General features: G+C 53.2%; 1 protein-coding gene across 1 annotated transcript in view; it reads left to right on the top strand.

Annotated features, from left to right (window-relative positions):
• The window catches only part of LOC132250066 (scavenger receptor cysteine-rich type 1 protein M130-like), a 339,402-nt gene that overhangs the window by 107,356 nt on the left and 212,305 nt on the right, over positions 1–19,741 (top strand). The gene's annotated exons all lie outside the window — the stretch shown is intronic.

Raw genomic sequence — 19,741 nt, 5'->3', positions numbered from 1 at the left:
CATCAATGAGATCACTATCACTTGCACCTTGATACTCTTCACTTCCTTGAGTGAGGTCCTGAGGGTCTTTGTCCTTGGCCTCAGGGAAAGGGCAAGACTCAGCATATTTCCAATTCCCATCTTACTAAATATGAGAAACTTTTGCTGTCAGCTGCAAATGTAACCTTAAATCGCTGTTCAATTCTGAATCCGGTGTCACTTCTGCCATTAGAAGAAGAGCCATTACAGCATGGGGAACCGCAATGGTTAAAGGGTATCCTAGAACTAGAGCATCGGCCTTTTCAACCAATAAAGTGGCAGCAGCCACTGAACGGAGGCAAGGGGGAAATCCCGTAGCCACAGGATCAAGGGCAGAACTATAATATGCAATTGGGCGATGCTTCTCACCATGCAGCTGAGTAAGTACTCCTAAAGCGATTCCTTCCCGTTCATGACAAAACAAAGTAAAAGGTTTTCTGTAATTAGGGAGTCCAAGAGTGGGAGCAATAGTGAGGTCTTGTTTAAAGGCTGCAAATGCTTGCTCAGTTACAGGAGCCCAAGCTAGAGGTTCTGGGGTGGTATCACGGGTAAATGATTGCAAGGGTTTTGTGAGAGCAGCATAACTCGGGATCCACTGTCTACAATAACCCGTTGCACCTAGGAATCCCCTCATGTTTCCTAGTCATAGGTTTGTGAATGCCAAGGATAGCTTCAATTTTACCAGAGGAAAGGTGGCGTTCTCCTGCTGAAATATCATGCCCCAAATAGTGTACCTTAGGCTTACAAAGCTGTAGTTTAGATTTTGAGGCCTTGTGGCCCTTCTGAGCTAAGGCCGCAAGGAGTATCAAAGTATTTGCTTCCAGGCTTCTAAAGTGGGTGAGGCTAACAGCAGACTATTAACATACTGAACAAGGGTGGACCCCCTTTTGAACGTGATAGAATCTAAATCCTTCTTTAGGATCTGGGAAAACGGAGTGGGAGATTCTGTATATCCCTGAGGGAGTTTTATCCAGGTATATTGGAGTCCTTTGATAAGTAAATGCAGATACTGGCTATCCTTATGAACGGGGATAGAGAAAAAAGCAGAACAAAGGTCTACTACTGTAAAATAAGCAGCGTCAGAGGGGATACAGGAAAGAATAGTAGCAGGGTTAGGGACCACAGGAAAAGCAGGTAAAACAGCAGCATTTACAGCTCGGAGGTCTTGTACAAAACAATACGTATCTTTAACAGGTTTCTTAACAGGTAGGATAGGTGTGTTGCAAGGGGAGCATGTTGGGACAATAATCCCTTGCTCAAGGAGCGAGGAAATGACAGTATTAATTCCTTCCTCAGCCTCCTTTGAGATAGACTACTGCAGGACACGAGGAAGTAGCTTGGCAGGGTTTAAAGTAATATGCACTGGTTCAGCACTCAGCATGTGCCCCACTTCATTCGCGTGGGTGGACCACAGCTGTGGAGGTACCCGTGCCAACAGTTCCTCTTGCAAGATGGAAGTGTCGGGATCAGAGTACTCCTGAGTTAGCAAAGCCACAAGCTCGGTTTCCCTATGTTCCGGTACCTCAAGGTAAACACCCTCTGGGTTACAATAAATCATGCATCCCAATTTACACAGCAAATCCTTCCCAAGAAGGTTGACAGGAGCACAGGGACTAAGAAGAAAGGCATGATTCTCAGACAAAGGGCCAATTGAGACACATACAGGTTCAGAGACGAGATATGGGATAGGCTGTTCGCCTATACCAACAGCATTTACAGTTTCAGGAGAACGAGGTAGGAAAGGAAACTCAGTGGCCTTTAGCGTGGAGTGGGAGGCTCCGGTGTCAACAAGACAGGAGACAGGTTTACCAGAAATGAAGCATTCAACAAAACGGACCAGATTGGTCTAGCAAGCAAAGGAGCGATAATGTCATTGTCCCTCAGGCTGTCCTATTCAACACTGGGAAAATTGACAGGCAGAGGAGGTGGGGGCTGGGTCCTTGGCCGGGGCATTCTGATTTCCAATGTCCTTCTTGCTTACAATAGTGACATTGGTTTCCATAGTCTCTCCCATATCCACCCGGGCCTCCCCTTCCTCTGCCACGTCCTCATCGTCTTCCTCTGCCTGGACCTTGCAACTGAGAAATCTGTAAGGCCATTAACTTGAACTCGGCATTGTCTTTGGACCGTTCCAATTTGTTATAAAAATGGTTAGTTGCAGCAAGGACTTCAGTTAAACCTTTAGTTTCCCAGCCAATAATTACTGTTTGAATTTTTTCAGCAACCTTAGGGTTAGGTTCTTGAATAAAAGCAGCCACCATGGCTTGTTTAGCATTGTTGACCAGATCATTCATTCCTGAATATCGCTCAAATGCCTGTTTGAGGCGTTCTAAATAGTCACTAGGGTGTTCATTTTTATTTTGCTTACAAGTATTTATCTTGGTACAGTCTGCCCTGTTTGGGCAGATTGTAAGAATTGCCTGAAATAAAGCTTTTCTTTTGTCAATAAAGTCCTGACCAGTTCCCGGGTCTTCAGTTGGCCATGAACAGGAAGCGTAGAAGCGCCTTTTAGTTTCTTTGAGCAAAATGGCTTGTAAAAGTTGGTCTATATCTGCCCATGTTGGATTATAACAGGTTATTATTATATGAATAAATCGCCCACCTTACCTCCCCTCAAATTGTAGTGCACACTACTGTGTACATGCTGTGGCACAACCACCTTCCCAGCACGGGACCAGTAGGAATGCCAGTGGGAATGCTGCAGACACCTGTGCTTCAGGGACAGTGGTAAGTTGGCAGATGGTGGGGTAAAAAGTACAGCAATTTGGAGTTGAATTTTTGGAACGGGGTAACTGCTCAATCATATCCCAACAGCTCTTTGAGGGCCTGACAGCAGAGACGCAGCAACACAGATGGACAAGGACTGGTATCAATGGGGACACAGTTTAATTCCTTAGATATTTAAAATAGTTGTTAAATAGTTATGTACTGTGATAAGAAAGTCCAAGTACTTGGATTCACATATTTAGTGACCAGAGACACTACACATTGTACAACACAAATTTCAAAGTTTTTTGGCAGGAGTGAAACCTGGCAGAGGAGTATGACAACGGAAGAAAAATTTTTGGTTTTTTTTTTTTTTTGGTAAAGGTTAAATTATGTTTTTAAATTAAGGTATGTTTGGTAATATTTAAGTTAACTGGGAGTCACCAGGAAGTGGGGGATACGTTTACCAGGGCAATAGTCAGGGTAACTAGAAACAACGGACACAAGTTGGAAGAGAGCCAAATCAGGCTGGACATCAGGAAAAAGTTCTTTACAGCAAGGGTCACCAAAATATGGACTAGGCTTCCGAGGGAGGTGGTGTTGTCCCCTTCCTTGGAAAGATTCAGAAGGAGATTGGATAGACACCTAGCTGGGGTCATCTCACCCCAGCGCTCTTCCCTGCCCAGGGAAGGGGGTCAGACTCGATAATCTAATAGGCTCCTTCCGACACTACCAACTATGGAACTATGAAACTATGAACTTAGGTTACTACATTTTTTGGACTATAATGTGGCCTTCTGTGTGCTTGCTGAAACCGAAGAACTGGGTCTCGTTCCCTACCCCCCAAGTCCTAGCAGGAGCAAGCAGGGGAGAAAAAAGTTTGGGGTCCAGATGGAAAGAGGTTGAGGGTTGGCTTGGCCAGCTGGCTTGCTGTGAGAAGGGAGTTGCAGCAGAGGCTGGTAAGGACAGTCAGAAGTGAGATACATTCATGTGCGAAAAGTCGTATCAAGTTTTTTGGAAATCTCGTTTTTCATTAGTCTAATATAAGCAATAATCAGTAAAAATTTGCAAGATTAGCACCTGGTGCCCACAAAAATCAGTGCAGGATAAGTTAGACGAACTTCCATTGATTTCCGTGGATTTACAAGCGAACCCAAGCAGCACCAGGCAGTGCAATAGTTGCAAAGCAGTGAAAAAGAGCACGTTTTCAGGCATGTCAGACCCATATTACACATTTAAAATGATAAAAATAACCCTCATGGAAGAAATTTAGGAGCTAAAAATAAAATGAGGTATTTTAAAATTACCGCACATAAAATTACTAAAACAAAAACAAAAAAATATATATCAACTGGTAACGTGAATACACAGACGCAATTTAGCTAGATTAATGGTGACTTTTGTAATGTGGTAACAGGAGAAATGTAACATTTACAAGGGCCAAAATTAGCAGCAGTGCATTTCTTTGAAGAAGGATCCATTTGCTTTAAGTCTGAGGTCTAGTAAGGTTGATGATTCCCATCATAAAGGCCCAATATTATACTCCCCGTCAAAATCATTGCTTACAGCTCTTCTACGTCTAAGAAATCTCTGTCACAATGAGACTGGAACAGCGCACGGACAAAGCAAGAAGCTTAGCACCTTGCCAAAGACATTTGCAAACACAATCTGAGTGAGCAAGCAAGGGCCACGGTTCTTAATTATTCCTAAGCCCTGGTTTCAATCAGTGTTTCACAGCACCACCATCGGAAAATTCAAGACTAGGCACCATCCTGGCCTCTCCCCTCTCTCTAAACCAGTGGTTTGAATCTTCACCCACAGCACCCCCTAGGAACTCTAGATTTAGTCTAGAAAGGGTTAGGCCAGGTGTGGCAGGAACTAGCATTTAAACAGCTCTTAAAAATCAGGCAAGCTTTAAGCTTGAGCAGTTGTTGCTGTTGTGCACCCCAAAACCTAGCTATTTCCACAGCTGTGAACTAAACCAGTAAACCATTTTCCACCCAGAAAATGCTAAATTCATTGTTTTTGACTGGAAGAAAAAAAAAATAAAACCACTTTCTCTTGTTGCAAAGCACTGAGTAGACCCGTAAGAGCTCAGAACGACTTCAACTGACAAACTCCTCTATGAAATCCCATCTCATAAGTCACAGGTGCCCAGCTAACAAAGCTAATGCTGTCTGGCACCTCACAGCCCCCTTGAAAGCAGCACCCCAGGGCACAGTGCAACCTGCTCCAGCACCAAACTGAAATACAAAGGTTTACTTCAGTCATGTTGGGACCTGCTACCTTTAGGTCCTGACTCCTGATCCTATTTCAGTCCCCTGGAATACAGATCTAGCAGCTTTTATGCCTTACTGCTGCAGTTTAACTCATTATCTTTAGCAGGTGATTAATGAAAGCACCCTCCTTTTAATACCTGCCCGTGTAACGCAGTATTTCAGCCCCGAAACTGCCCGGACCCGCTACCCAGTCTAACACCCCCAGTGCACCCTGCCACGCGGCGCGTAATGGCGTTTAACGCCACCAACGGCCGTATTTACAGGCTCTCAGCTGTGACTGGCGTCCGGCACAGCCAATCGGCCCCCGCCGGGCGCCGCGCCGCTACTCCAATGGGCGCTGGCGTACCAGGAGGACCCGCTCGCCCCTTTCCTGGCCCCGCCCCACCGGGCCGGGGGGCGTGGCCTGGGCGCCGGGCCCCCTGCGCATGCGCTTGTCCTGCGCGCTTAGCGTGCGAGCAGTTGTGGTGCGGAGCGGAGCTGCCCGGTGGGGACGGATACGGACGCGCAGACGCAGACGCAGACGCAGGTGCAGCCGTGGACCCAGGCGCATCCCCTGGGCGAGCACGGAGCACCCCGGGGTCGCCGCCCCTCCCTGCCCCAACCGGGGACACCCATCCGCCGCTCCCGGGATGCTTGCTGTTGTCACTTGTGCGCTGTCGTTTACCAGATGCCGGGTGTTGTTAGCGTTTGCTGATGTAATGTTTTCTCATTGTAACGGTGCATGGTTATTATTGCAATATGAAGATGGTTTTTAAAACCTGGACTCGCAAAAGGTTTTTTCTGCCTAGCTGCACTTTTGAAAAAAGTGAGTGAGGGCTAGAAACCCTCAACTGAGCATGAGCACAGGTTATATATTATTGCTATTTTTATTATTATTTTATTATTATTAAAAGATGGCTTGTTGCTCAGTGGAGATCAGCAACTTCCTTTTTTTTTTGCACCTCCCCTTTTCTTCGGTTAACTCTCAATCTGGGTTACTCACCGCAATTTGCCTGTCATAAATTTCTCCCTGGTGCTTGGGGGTGAGTTTTTGGCAGGGGGGAATCCTTTTCTTTTTCTTTTTAAACAATAAATAAATCTACAGCTGGTTTTTGGGTGGGGGCGAAGTTGCATGTGGGCTCCCACTCCTCTGTCCTGAGTTGGCCTTGCTGGCAGGATGGGTCTTCATTTATTTGTACCTTCAGTTGTAAACAGGTTGTGGTGCCACTGATCCATCTTGGAAAAAAAGGCACCACCTCCTGCATAGATGATGACTTTGATTTGTTCCAGCTGGCAATGAGGGGGTGCAAGAGGACAGAAACCCTCTTTTTGAGAAAATTTGCCTCTTTCCCAGCTGATGTTATTCTGGATTCAATCTATTGTTATTATTATTATTCTCTTCTTTTTCCTTCCCACCCCCACCTTCCCTCCGTTTTTTTCAGCTCTGCCCAGAGAGCACATGATGGGGTAATGCATGAGGCTGAAGCTGGTTGTTTATTCCTGGTTCCTTATTTCTTGTTCCCGGTTTCTTTTTCACAGGTAATCTATACCCAGTAAAAAGCTTGTTATTAATGAATTACACATCCTAGAGAGAGAGAATTTTATTGGCTATGCATATGTATTAATATGTAAAACAATATCCCGCATCCAGTATAGAGCCCTAAATGAAGGTCAAATGAGGGTGGGATTATGGGGCAAAATACTTCTTGGGCCAGCCGAAACTTCCTCTCAATGCCACCAGGGGACTGTCCCAAGAAATCCTGACCACAGTCCTACCCGGCCTAAAGCACAGTCTGGCCATGCCAGGCTGCCAGCTGCCAGTCCCCATGCCCACTGTACTAAATACAATGGCTTCAATAAGGAACTGGCTTTTGGGCTGAGATTATGATTGGAAATTCTTTTTGGGTCATCCCATGCCATGTCTCTCTGTCACTTGTAGGACTCTCCTGGACATCTCTGGCCAGGGTTTCGCCTGGCCCAAAGTGCGGTTTGTGTGTGCCAGGGTGCCAGCTGACAGTCCCCCCCATGCCCACAGTACTGAGTATATGGGCTCCAATAAGCAACCAGTTTTGTCTGGGTTTCTGGTTGGAAATCTCTTTTGGGTCACCCCACACCATGGCTCTGTGCCACAGGATAATCTGATGGACATCTCTGACTAGAGATGCCAGGCCCTTGCCCATGCCAAGCTAATAACTGACAGCACCCCAGCCACCGTACTAAGTATATGGACCAGAATAAGGAACTGGAGTTTGGGCTGGGATTACAGCTAGAAATCTTTCTTGGGCCACCCCATGACATACCTCTGTGCCATAGGACAACTCTCCTGGACGTCTCTGACCAGAGACTTGCCTGGTCCAAAATATGGTTTGGCCATGCCAGGCTGACACCTGACACCCCCCCCCCCCCCAGCCACCGTACTAAATATATGGGTTTGAATTAGGAACTGGTTTCTGGGCAGGGATTAGAGATAGAAATGCTTCTTGGCCCACCCAACACCATGACTCTGTGGCACTGGGGGACACTCCTGGACATCTCTAACCAAAGTCTTGCGCTGCCCAAAGCGTGGCTCAGCCCTGCCAGGATACCAGCTGACCCCCCCCCCCCCCCCCCCAACCTCCCACCCACACATGCTCCACTAAATATATGTGTTTGAGTAAGGAACTGGATCTTGGGCTGGAATAATGGTTGGAAATCCATTTTGGGCCACCTCACAGCATGCCTCTGTGGCACCAGGGGACTCTTCTGGTCATCTTTGACCAGAGTCCTGCTTAGCCCAAGACCCAGTTTGGCTGTGCTATGCTACCAACTGACAGCCCCCCGGGACATTGTACTAAGTATATTGGCCTGAATAAGGAACTGGGTTTTGGGCTGGGATGACAACAACAAATCCTCTTTGGGCTACCCCCCACCATGCCTCCGTGGCACCGGAAGACTCTCCCAGAAACCCCTGACCAGAGTCTTACCTGATAGAGCACTTTGGCCATGCCAGGCACCAATTTACCCCCCATCCCCATGTGCTATATACATTTCTACCAATAAGGAGCTGCCCTTATGCTGGGATCCTGGGGCGAAACCCTCATGGAATCCTCCCAAAACATGTCCCCACTACCAAGGGAGCCTCCTGAAAAAATCTGGGCATGTCCCTGCCTTGCTTTTTGAGTGTGCGCCTGCCAGTTGCCACCCAACCTTTAAGACCTTAATGTTGCTATTCCACCAGACGCTGGATGGTAGGACAAATGTCTGCATGCAAATATAGGGCACCGGTACATGTGATGCACCTCTGCTTCAACACACAGTATTTAGCACATGTCAGAGCAGACCCGATTAATTGAATCTGGTGCCAGTCTGCTGAAGTGTGCTAATTAGCACGCTTCAGCAGCTTCTACGTCACGTGTATTCGGTTCACTGTCCTCGTGTTTTAAAATGGCAGTGGCAGCACTTTAATTAAAACTCTTCTAACAAGCTTTGTTAGAGCACCCCTGCCACCATTTTGAAGCATGAGATGCTGAATACATGTGACACTGTGGGCAGTTTAATTGGAGTGGCTCTCAGAGCCGTTCTATTTAAAGCAGGCCCTCTCTGCACCCCAAACGTGTATAGAGGCCCCTAGGGACTTTTTCACCAGCTTTTCACGTTTACCTCCAGCCGCCACCCAGAAACTTGGTAAAGTAACTTAAAGTTGGGTGTTGAAATTTAAAGCAAGCTGCTCACTCACTAGCAAATGTTAAATTAGAACAAGTTTATTACAAGGGAGAAAGGGAATAGTGGTACTCCCTCAGCAAAATCTTAACTATTAACATTCAACTGTAACTAAAAATGGATCACAGTCTCAGTCACCGGAAAACCAACCTAGGGAGCTCCCTCCTAGCCAAGTCACTGGGGAAAGGAGTTTCGCCCACAGCTGCCATCCAGGAACCATCTGCAGTCCAAAAGAAATTCCTTACTCGGGCCCATATACTTAGTGCAGTGGGCATGGGGGGCTGCCAGTTAGCAGCCTGGCATGAAGAAACTGTGCTCTGGAATGGGCAAGACTGATCAGGGGTGTCCAGGAGAGTCCTTCGGTGCCACGGAGGCATGGTGTGGGGTGGCCCAAGAAGCTTTTCCATATCTCGTCCCAGCCCAAAATTCAGTTCTTGGTGTTCACAAACAAGAGGATGGTGTTCCCACATCAGTAAAGTCTGTCTGCCCCTGGGGTGCAGCTGTATGTGACCTAGATGAGAAATGCACCGACTCAAAGCAGGTTCTGGAGGTGAGAAATAAGCAGAGTGTAAAGCAAGGGACGTTGGTTGTGGGATGTGCTCACTCCTTCCCCCTGGGGACCATTGCCATCCTTTGGGGTGGGGGGGGCCTGTGCAGGACCCCAGGCCTTACCAAGGGGGTGGTCCTAGAGATCTCAGCAACAAACTCAGTGGGCTGCACTGGTTTGCTCTCCTGAGCCCTTCTTCAACACGCCCAGTGCTTTACAGTGCAGAGGGTACCAGTTCCCTGCCGCCCTGCACTTGGTGCCAGAGGCCAGCAGCAGTGACATGTGGCTGAGCAGCCTGGGCTGTGCCAGGTGTTGAGAGGCTGTGCCTGGGTCACACACAGGTCACAAGAGGGGAACGTTCCCATAAGCGTTGCTCTTGGGTTAGTCAAGGAGAGCTCATGGCCCTTCACCTGGGATTCAGCCACAAGAGCACCTTGGGGCTGGGGAGCACAGCACGGGAGAAGGTATCTCTGCTGCAGAGCGCGCAAGGGCAGTGAGTGGGGTGGGCAGGGATGGACAGAGGGCCCCCGAGTGCAGGAGCAGCAAGTTTGGGGGGTTACATTTCTGCTATGTCTTTGCAGGGGGTTCCCATGGGTCTGGCTGTGAGAGATGCAAAGGAATCAAGTCCAGGCTCTAATGGGTCACTCTGGGCCCTGCTCCAGCCCCCAGTACCTCCCCAACCAGCTCCAGGATGTGCATGAGGCCCAGTGCTGATGGCCCACGTGGGACCTACATCCACTAACCTGAACATGAAGCAGGAAGGGTCCCAGATGCCAGAGCCTCCCTAGAAGCCAGTGATTTCCTGTCCTTTCCCTAGCCTGCCTGTGCCTCTGTGCCCTGGAAGAGAGGCCCCAAGCACAGATATGCCTGCAGTGCTCCAGGCTGAGCCAGGCACCCGGGGAGCCAAAAACCTCAGGGGCCATTTCAAACCACGGTTCATAGCCCCAAGAGATTCAGAAAAGCTTCCAAAGCCCAAGCCCTGGGGATTCATCCAGCTCAGCCTTCCCCACGGCTGGGGAGAGCACTTCTGACATGCTGGTGACACTTCTCTGCTGTGTTAGAGCTATCATAGCTGTGAGGAAAGACCGAGGGGTTAAACCCTGCAAGGTGCTGGGTGAAGAGACTGTGCTTCCACAATGCTGTCCCATGCGTCGGGTAGTGGACCTAGCTGACTCACCTGGCTGGATCCCAGGGAGGATGGAGCCTGCTCTGACCATAGCAGAAGGTCTTGCTCTGTCTGGTGGAACAGCCGAGCCCTCTGCTTGTACTGCTGAGAGCCAAGGTTGAAACCCCATGGAGGAGTCGTGACGGGCTGCTGAGCAGCACTTGATGCACAGGCAGCTCCACTGTTTCCTGCCGCAGTTGAACAGCAAAATAAGAAATCCCTGGCTGAGGTGTTACATGGTGTGACTCTGAAGTGCTGGGGAGATCAGACTAGCCCGGAGAGAGGGCCCCACACAGCTCACGGGGCAGAAACTTTGTTGTTCTGAGCTATGAGCAGACAAGGGACATTTTGTGCATATGTTTGCGCTGCAGTGCCAAGCACTTTTAAAAGCACCCGGCGCTGCATTGCATACATTTGTATAAACGGTGAAATGCACGTCAGCGCTGAAAAAACAGCAGTGGTGCACTTCTGAAGTAAAACACATCAAAAGCGTTTTAGTTCAAAACCACACCGCTGCCATTTTCTCAGCACTGGTGCACATTTCACTGTTTATATGAATGCATGCGACGCAGCGCCGGACACATCAGCTTGTGTGAGGAGAAGACTCGATTAATTGAGTCTGCACTAATGCACTGGATCTCTGGCCCATCAGAGCAGACAAATATATGTGTATAAATGCCCAAGGTGCCTATGGAGGCGCACAGCATCACAGTGGTTAAAGGAGGAGATGGTACAGAAGGGCTAATGCACCACACATCACACAAGGTGGCCCCACATCACCAGCAATGGGAGCAGGAACCTCCTGGTTTGAACTCAGCCCTCTGTTTTAGTCAGTTCAATTCTCAGTTCCAGAAATGCAAACATTTGAAATATCCATATTTAAAACTGCAGGTGGCCACGTACATCTTGTTAGGGGATCTGTGCATGGGGTATCCCCATATCTTGTCTGTCCTGCCTGACTGGTCTGTTCACACAGCCGCCCACCCAGCAGTGGCTGCATCTGGGTGCTTGGACGGACCTGACTGTGGGGAAGAGGCGTGCGGTGTCTCCTGTTGGAGCTTGTGCGGTACCGGGGCCATGTGCCATGGGAGCTCCCCCCAGCAGCCTGGTGTCTCCCTGCACACCTCTGCACCCACGGAGCTGCCAGCGGCTCCTGACGCTTACTCGACTGAGAATGTCACAGACCAGGGGAGCAAAACCCCTTCTGTGAAAACCCAGCTGAGCCTGCACATCACCTCACCCAACATGGTGCTAAACCCCTCCTGCCTCTCCAGCGAGACACAGCTCTGTGTCACTCAGCCCTGCTTCTTTTCTTGATGCTGATAACAGAACAGACCACATCTCTGCTTCCCAGCTCCTGGGGACTCACTGGAAGGAAAAGCCAGGTTTCACTTAGGCCTTGTGCACTCGCTACCTCACAAGTAAGTCTTGCTCTCTATCCCTGTTGATCCAACAGTCCGGGGTCTGGCTGGGCCGTTCTGGGGGCACTCTAGTAGTGCAGCAGTCTAATAGTCCACCTGCCCTTTGTGCCCAACATTTCTTTATGCCTTTTGTTATTTTCATCTTGTTATCTCCCCCATGACAATGACTGCTGCTACTGCCCCTTTGCAGGTTATTTGCATCACTAAGATTTCACTCTTGGATCTCTCTCTAAAACCCTGTTGGCACGAATACCCCAACCAGGCAGACTTTTCTTATCACGCTTTCTTTCTTTTTGAACACCTTTGCGCCACCATCCCTGACAGAGTTTCCACTTTGACCATGTTTAAAGCTGCTTTAACCAGTGGCTTTTTCACAAGTTCATTTACTATGCAATGCCTCACAGAAGTGGACACTGGCAGTTTTCATGGTTATGGGGGGACCACAGCAGCAAACATCCTGCTGCTGCTAAGGTGGTTAAATTGGGCCTTTCCTAAAATATGGGGAAATGCAGTCATTCTGGGCAAGGTGTGGGCCCTGCCTGAACTGTGAGGGGGCAGGAAACGGGGACTCGCCAGCCTCCTACACATGGCCACTGTTATGGCAGGTGCTGGTGTTGCTGTTCAATCCCCAAAGGGATACTCCCGCACCCTGCTGGGGTGAGCCGGACAGTGGGTGTGGGGTGATGGCAGATGCACAGTGATATCACAGGGGCATCACCCTGAAAACCTGCCTTTGTCATTTCCTGCCAAGTTCTCCTACACAGGACATCTCCAATATCCACCCACTCCAATGCTGAGTAGTGCAGGAGGGTTTGCACAGCTCTCCTTGGGATTCTTCAGGCACTTCGGGGTCTGCCCACCCAGAGCAGTGACACTCACTGCAGGGGAGCGGCAATCAGCCAGGAAAGAAGCCCTCTCCCAGGCCAGCTCCACAGTGCAGTGGGGAGAGCTGAATGACCTGGCTTTGCTATGCTATGGGCTCAGCCCCAGCACTGAGAGATAAAAGGGAGCCAGGGGAGAGAGACAACAGTATGGCGGGTGCTGCAGGGATAGGAGAGGAGCCTAGCCTCTCTTGTTGCTGCAGGCACTCTCAGGTCTTCCAGGGGGTGTCGTTTTGTGGTCGCACCCCCACACCCACTGCATAGCTCACAGCCTGGTGGCACTGGTTCCCTGCTGCCCAGATGCCTCAGTCTTCTGAATCCGGAAAGGAACTGAAATCAGACTATGCCAGGGTAGCACCCACCAGGGGCCTTTTTAGGTCTACACAGCAGGAAAGCGGGGCAGCGTCCTCCCCTGCAAGACCACGCACAGGTTGTGCCTCTGGTCTGCTTGTTCCCAATGTATTTCCCCTCCTGCCTTCCCGAATGTGCCAAGGCCTGAAGAAGCTGTGCACCAGCACTGGGGTGGGATGGGGAATCAAGGATGGTTCAGTGTATCTACACGCACTGCACAGCCCAACACAGAGGGAACAGGACGGAACAACTTTTACGATCAGGTCATAAAAGCATTGGATGCAGGTGTCGCCATGGACGTAGTCTTTCTGGACTTCAGCAAGGCCTTGGACACTGTCGACCATGCCATCCTCATTAAAAAAACTAGGCGACTGTGGCATTGATGCCTACATGGTCAGATGGATTGCAAATTGGCTGAAGGGTCGTACTCAGAGGGTGGTGGTGGACGGGTCATATTTGACCTGGGGGGAAGTGGGCAGCGGAGTCCCCCAGGGCTTGGTCCTTGGGCCCGCACTGTTCAATTTCTTTATCGGCGATTTGGACGACGGGGTGAAAAGCAACCTGTTTAAATTTGCTGATGATACCAAAATTTGGGGTGAGGTGGGCACGCTAGTAGGGAGGGAAAGACTGCAGCAAGACCTGGATAGGTTGCAGGGGTGGGCTAACAAAAACAGGATGCGTTTCAATACGGACAAGTGCAGGGTGCTGCACTGGGGCAGTAGTAACCGGCAGCACACTTCTAAGATGGGAAACTCCCTTCTTGAGAGCACGGAGGCTGAAAGGGATCTTGGAGTCATCACTGACTCCAAGATGAACATGGGCCGACAATGCGAGGTCACAGTCGGCAGGGCTAACCGGACCTTATCGTGCATCCACAGGTGCATCTCAAGTAGGTCCAGGGAGGTGATCCTCCCTCTCTACGCGACACTGATCAGGCCACAGCTGGAGTACTGTGTCCAGTTCTGGGCACCCCACTTCAAGAGGGATGTTGACAACATTGAGAGGGTCCAGAGGAGGGCCACCCACATGATCCGGGGACTGCAGTGCAGACCCTACAACGAGAGGTTACGGGACCTGAACCTGTTCAGCCTTCACAAGAGAAGGCTGAGGGGGGACCTTGTGACCGTCTATAAACCCACTAGGGGGGACCAGAAGGGTTTGGGGGAGACCTTGTTTCCCCTAGTGCCCCCCAAGATAACACGGAATAACGGCCACACGTTGTTGGAGAGTAGGTTTAGATTACGCATCCGTAAGAACTACTTCACAGGGCGGCTAGGATCTGGAACCATCTTCCAAGGGAAGTGGTGCTGGCTCCTACCCTGGGGGTCTTTAAGAGGAGGCTGGATGAACACCTTGCTGGGGTCGTTTGACCCCAGTGCTCTTTCCTGCCATGGCAGGGGGTTGGACTTGATGATCTGTCAAGGCCCCTTCCGACCCTACAAACTATGAAACTATTAGGGAAAAAGCTCTCGTAGAGAACAGTTTTGGGACACAGCAAGGAAACCTATGAGAACAATGTTCCTGCTGCCACCGTCTGAAGGCTGCTGAGCAAAATCAGCACAGAGCACAAGTTGTGCAGGGAAAGCAAGGTCCAATGACCGTGCACCTGGGGAGAAGCAAACCAAGTTGCCAAGAGTAGGAAGTGGGTCCCAGGTTGTTCTCTGCTCAGACGGCTGCGACGGGCCAGGCAGGCGGGCAAGCAGCAGCCCCGGGGAGGGCGGCAGAGCCATGCATACAAGCAGGAGCCCAGACATGCGCTGCCTGTGCCAGCAGGACTCGCCTGCCTGGAGCCGAAGGACTTCCCTGAGCCTGAGAACAAGACACCCAGCCACCTCCTGATCACCCCAACCTCGTGGGCCCAGAGGTTAACACAAGTTATCAGGTGTTTGTGGCTCTAACATTGCCTCTCTTGCTTGTCACAAGCCCCATCTGAGTGCAGCTCCTCCCTGTCCTGGAGACAGGCCTAGGAAAGAGCCTCAGAGGGTGCTGGTGGCAGGGAAGCTGCAGGGCTGGGCCAGGGCAGGAGGAGCTGGGGCTACAGGTGGCCCAGAGGGGCTGGGGTGGCCTGAGCTGAGGCAGGAGGGTCAGTGGTGGGGGCTGGGCTCCATGTTGAGAACAGGGGGGTGGCCGTGGGGTGCAGATCTCTCCCCACAGCCTCCAGGAGCCGTTCCCAACCTGCCTTGGGGGCACCTGGCTCTGCCCCTGCTGCCACCCCCAGCCCTGCCCCGAGCACTGGTCTAGGAGCAGGGCCCAGAGCAGGGGGTCATGGTGCTGCAGGCGGGAGCCCAGACCCAGGAGGGAAGCTCAGGTCCTGGTGGCCGTGGTCCTGAGCACCCAGGGCAGGTCCTTGAGCAGGATCTTACTGGGCTTTGCATAGAGGGGGTGCACCAGGGCCTGGCCTGGGGAGGCTGGGACAGGTGGGAGGGGATGTCTGCCTGTCTGTCTCTGGGCAGACCCCCCTGTCTCTGCTGAGGAAGCCTGAGCCAGCTCTGTGGGACTCAGCATCACACTCCTTTGGATGTGAGCATTGTTGGGCCCATCCCTGGGACTTGGGCTCATGGGACGAGGCCACAAGTGTCGTGTTGGTCATTCGGTTGTGCCAAAACTATCAGCGTGCCTGTCCCTGCGCCCCGTTCTGGACTGACAGGGCGCAGGGAGTGTCCCCCGACCTGAACATATTCATCCCATCCCCTTCCTGGGCCGGGGGTGGGCACGGGGACAAGGGTCTCATCAGGAAAGCCCACTCCTGGTGACTGTACTGTGCTGGGGGCTGAGCTGTGTCTGAGGAGGGAAAGAGGAAGCCCACCCGGGGATTACGTGGGACTCAGGAAGAGTCTAAGGATATGGGACCTTTCTCCTTCCACCTGTAGCAGGGTGGGAGGTTTAGGAGGTGTCTGTAACTCTGGATTTGCAGATGGGAAGGGACAGATGTACATTTGCAAGTGCCTGTGTGTGTGCACCTGCCTATCACTGCTCTGTGTGTGTGTGTGTGTGTGTGTGTGTGTGTGTCACTGGGGGGGTGTCTGTGTGTGTGCAGGTGTGTGTGTGTTATGTGCAGTGCCAGGAGAGGGGAAGCAGCGGGCACTGCCCACACGCAGCGCCAGGCCCAGGCCCAGCACCGCCAGGCAGGGGAGCCCGCATTGGAGGCAGGTCCGTGCTGACGCTTGCTCTGGCCCGTTGTCCCCGGGATCCCGTCGCTCCTCCCTGCACACGGCAGGGCTCAGGCCGAGCTGAGCCATGGCCCCAGGAACCGCTCTGTGCTCCCAGCCCCAGGCCCTGCCCGCATGTGCCCTGACCCCCAGGGCAGAGAGCAGAGAGGCCTGAGGATCTGGCCCCGGGGGCTCGGGGTGAACCAGGACCCTGCCCCAGGGCTGTCCCTGTGCTTCACTGCCAGCCCCAAGAGTCACTCAAAGGTCATCCCGGGCTGGGGACACCCACAGGCCAGGCCAGACCCCCGGCGCCCACAGCCCCCGCGCTCAGCACCTTGCCCCAGGGGGAATAAACACTCTGGTTGCCGTGGCAATGGTGCTGTTGCTTCCAGTGTGACATCACAATCCCCAGCCTAACTGTCAGCCCGGCTCTGCCAAGTGTGCCCGTGGTGTCGCCACAGCCAGTCGCACATCCCAGTCCCTGTGTTCAGTAGTTAGTGTCTCGAGAATTAGTGGATTAGTTGGTTAGTTAGGTCTTTAGTTCGATAGTTTATTGGTTCAGTAGTTCATTAGTTCATTCATTCGTTAGTTAGGTAGTTAGTTAAGTCGATAGATAGTTCATTATTTCAATAGTTTGTTAGTTCAGGAGTACATTAGTTCAGTAGTTAGTTCGTTAGATAGGTAGTTACTTTGTTGGTTAGATATTTGGTTAGTTCATTCGTTAGTTAGTTAATTAGTTCCTTAGTCCAGTAGTTCAGTAGTGTATTAGGTAGGTAGGTAGGTAGGTAGGTAGGTAGGTAGTTTTCTGTAGTTCCCCATGTGAGCAACGGGAGCGCGCGCCTGCAGGACCCGTGAGTGCCCATTCTCGCTCAGCCGCGGGCAGCACTGGGGACACCCGCGGGCCCGTCACGGGCACTTGTGGGCGATGGGGCGAGGTGGGGCAGGGGCTCAGGATGTGCCAGGCCCAAGACGCGGCCCTGTGCCTCGTCCCTGCTCTCACCAGCCCTCGCCCTCCTGCAGCCCAGGGCTGTGTCTGTTGCAGATGCTGCGGCACAAGAAGCTGCCACCGCTGCGCCTGCGCTCCAGAACCCCGGGTGAGGTCTGGGCACGGCTCCCATGGCAGCAATGAGGGGTGGGCAGCATGGGGGGCTTCAGGCCCGCGTGACCTCCCCTTTCGGCAGGCCGGGCCTGGCAGGCCAAGCCCCGCTGTGCCAGGTCCAACCTGGACAGACCTGGCTCCGTGCCCCCAGCTGTGCCCCCTGCTCTGCACCAGCAAGGTCCTGGGGAGGGGGAGCAGGACTGGCCCCCATGGGCTGCTCACTCTGCGCCTGGCCCTGCCCCTGCCCCTGCCCAAGTCTTGCCCCTGCCAATGGCCCTGCTGCCCTCTGCTCCCTTGCAGGGTGGGCCACACGGGCTCTGGGACCCCCGTCCTCACAGCGGTGCTCAGTCCCTCCAGCCTGATGCTCAGTCCTCGTCTCCCCTCAGCACTAGATGCCACCCTGGGCACAGGCAGGCAGGCAGCAGAGAGACTCCCCCCCATTAAGGGTGCTGCGGGTTTAGCTCCCCTGGGGGCAGGCCAGGAGAGGAGGGAGCCTACACGTGGTGAGTTTGGGTCCAGCCTGAGCTGGGGGGCTTGTGCAGTTGCATGGGGAGGGGGCAAGGTCTCTGCATGGGGGCACCCCCTCTCCCTCCTCGGTCTCCATTCCCAGGGGCTGAGCTGATCCAGCCCCTCACAGCCCCACGACACTTTCTTCCACCCGCCAGATGCCTGTTTGGGCCAGGAGACCCCTCTCCAGCCTTACTGCCCCTCATCCCTGGTCCCCTAGCACCCTCCCCCTACCAGGGGCATTTGCATCTCAGGCGACCAGCCATGTCCCTGGGGTCTCTCCCAGACCTGCTCCCTGAAGGGACTCCCACCCGACTCCCGTAGAGGAAGGCCCTGCCCTTGCGGCACGCAGGACTCCTGGCAGGTGCCTCCATGCGCTGTGTTCCAAAAGGGCTGCTCATCCTGCGCCCTGGCAGCAGAGTGGGTCCAGCTGATGCTGTGCCCCTTGTCTCCCCCCAGGACCAGGAGCAGTGCCGGGGGGAAGTGGAGGGGTGGGGGAGACCCTCCCAGCTGTGCGGGGCAGCTCTGCCAGGGCCGAAATGTGGCCGGACCCTCCTGCTGCCATGAGTCTCTCCCCTGCCCAGGGGTTGGGGGGCTGATCTGGGGTCAGGGGTCTCTCACCAGGTGTCCTATACCCCTCTCACCCCCATGCAGTGCACGGGACCCTGGGGAAGAGTCTCGCTCTCTGCCGACTTCATGGGCCCTGCAAGAATAAGGGAGGGGGTCGTGGGCTCATCACCTGATCTCAGGGACAGTCCTTCCCAAACCAGAGTGTCGGAGGGGACCTGGGACCTTGAGCTGGGAGATGGTGGCTCACCTGATATGGGTGATAACAACCAACCCCTGGCACCCCCGGGGCCCAGGTCTGTGAGCCCTGCCCAGCCCCAGGGTTATGGGGGCTGCCATCCCTGCACCCTGGGGAGATGGGGAACTCGCTGCGCAGGGGAGTCCATTGCCCCAGCAGCTCTTTCCTTCCCCAGGAGGAGAAACCCCGTGGCGGGCATCGCCATCAGCAGGTGAGCAGGACCCAGGCAGGCTGGGGGCTGTTGAGGGAGACCGAGTGGGCTGGGCGATGGCTGCATGGAGGGGTGAACCAGAGGGACAAGGCTGGGGCTGGGCTGGAGGATGGTGGGCAAATGCATGGCCAGAGGGACTGATGGGGGCAAGAGGTGGCTACGTGTGCAGACAGAGGCCGTGGCGTGACGTCTCCGTAACCTGTGCTGTCTCATTTGCTGCAGCTGGAGCTGAAGGTGCTTCAGGCCCGGCTGGCACAGGCGGAGCAGGACATTGAAGCCATCCTGTCCTGGTAGGTTTGGGGCTGGGGAGGGAGCTGGCTGTTCCCGTTGTGCGGCACAGGGCTCGGGGCACAAGCCCAGGGACCATCCCTGCATCTGTGCATGTCTCTCCATGGGGAAGGGGTGTTTTCTGAGACGTCGCTATCAGCCTCTCTGAGCCCAGACACGTTTTTTGTCTCCACAGCGCAGGGCAAAGGGAGGAACGTCTCTGGGTTAGTTTGCATGGGGCAGAGGCCGGCAGGGCTGTGGGGCAGGGGAGGGAAGAGGCTGAGGCCAAGCTTGGTCAGGCTGGGGGACATCCCAGAGGATGCTGAAGCTGGGAGCAGAGTCCCGACACATGGCGTGTGGGGAGAGGAGGGACCTGATGGGTGCGCAGGGAGGTAACGCTGGTGGGTGCAGGGCCCGATACACTGGGCGCAGGCATGGGCAGGCTCTGCCGGGCTGGGGGGATTCTCATACAGGCCCAAGTGGAGGCGCTGAGGATCCAGAACCTGTTCCTGGTGCTGGCCCTCCAGGCCCAGAGAGAGCAGGATCAGGATCTGGATGACAGCCCCATGGAGGAGAGCCGCTCTGCATGCCCCTGCCCCAGGGGGAGGGGGAGTGTGCGTGTGCCCATGTGTGCACAGGGCAAGAGTGGCCCCTGCT

The sequence above is a fragment of the Alligator mississippiensis genome, chromosome 4 (genome assembly GCF_030867095.1).
Source record: "Alligator mississippiensis isolate rAllMis1 chromosome 4, rAllMis1, whole genome shotgun sequence".
In the NCBI taxonomy this organism is placed as follows: Eukaryota; Metazoa; Chordata; order Crocodylia; family Alligatoridae; genus Alligator; species Alligator mississippiensis.
This window is presented reverse-complemented; position numbering and strand designations above follow the sequence as displayed.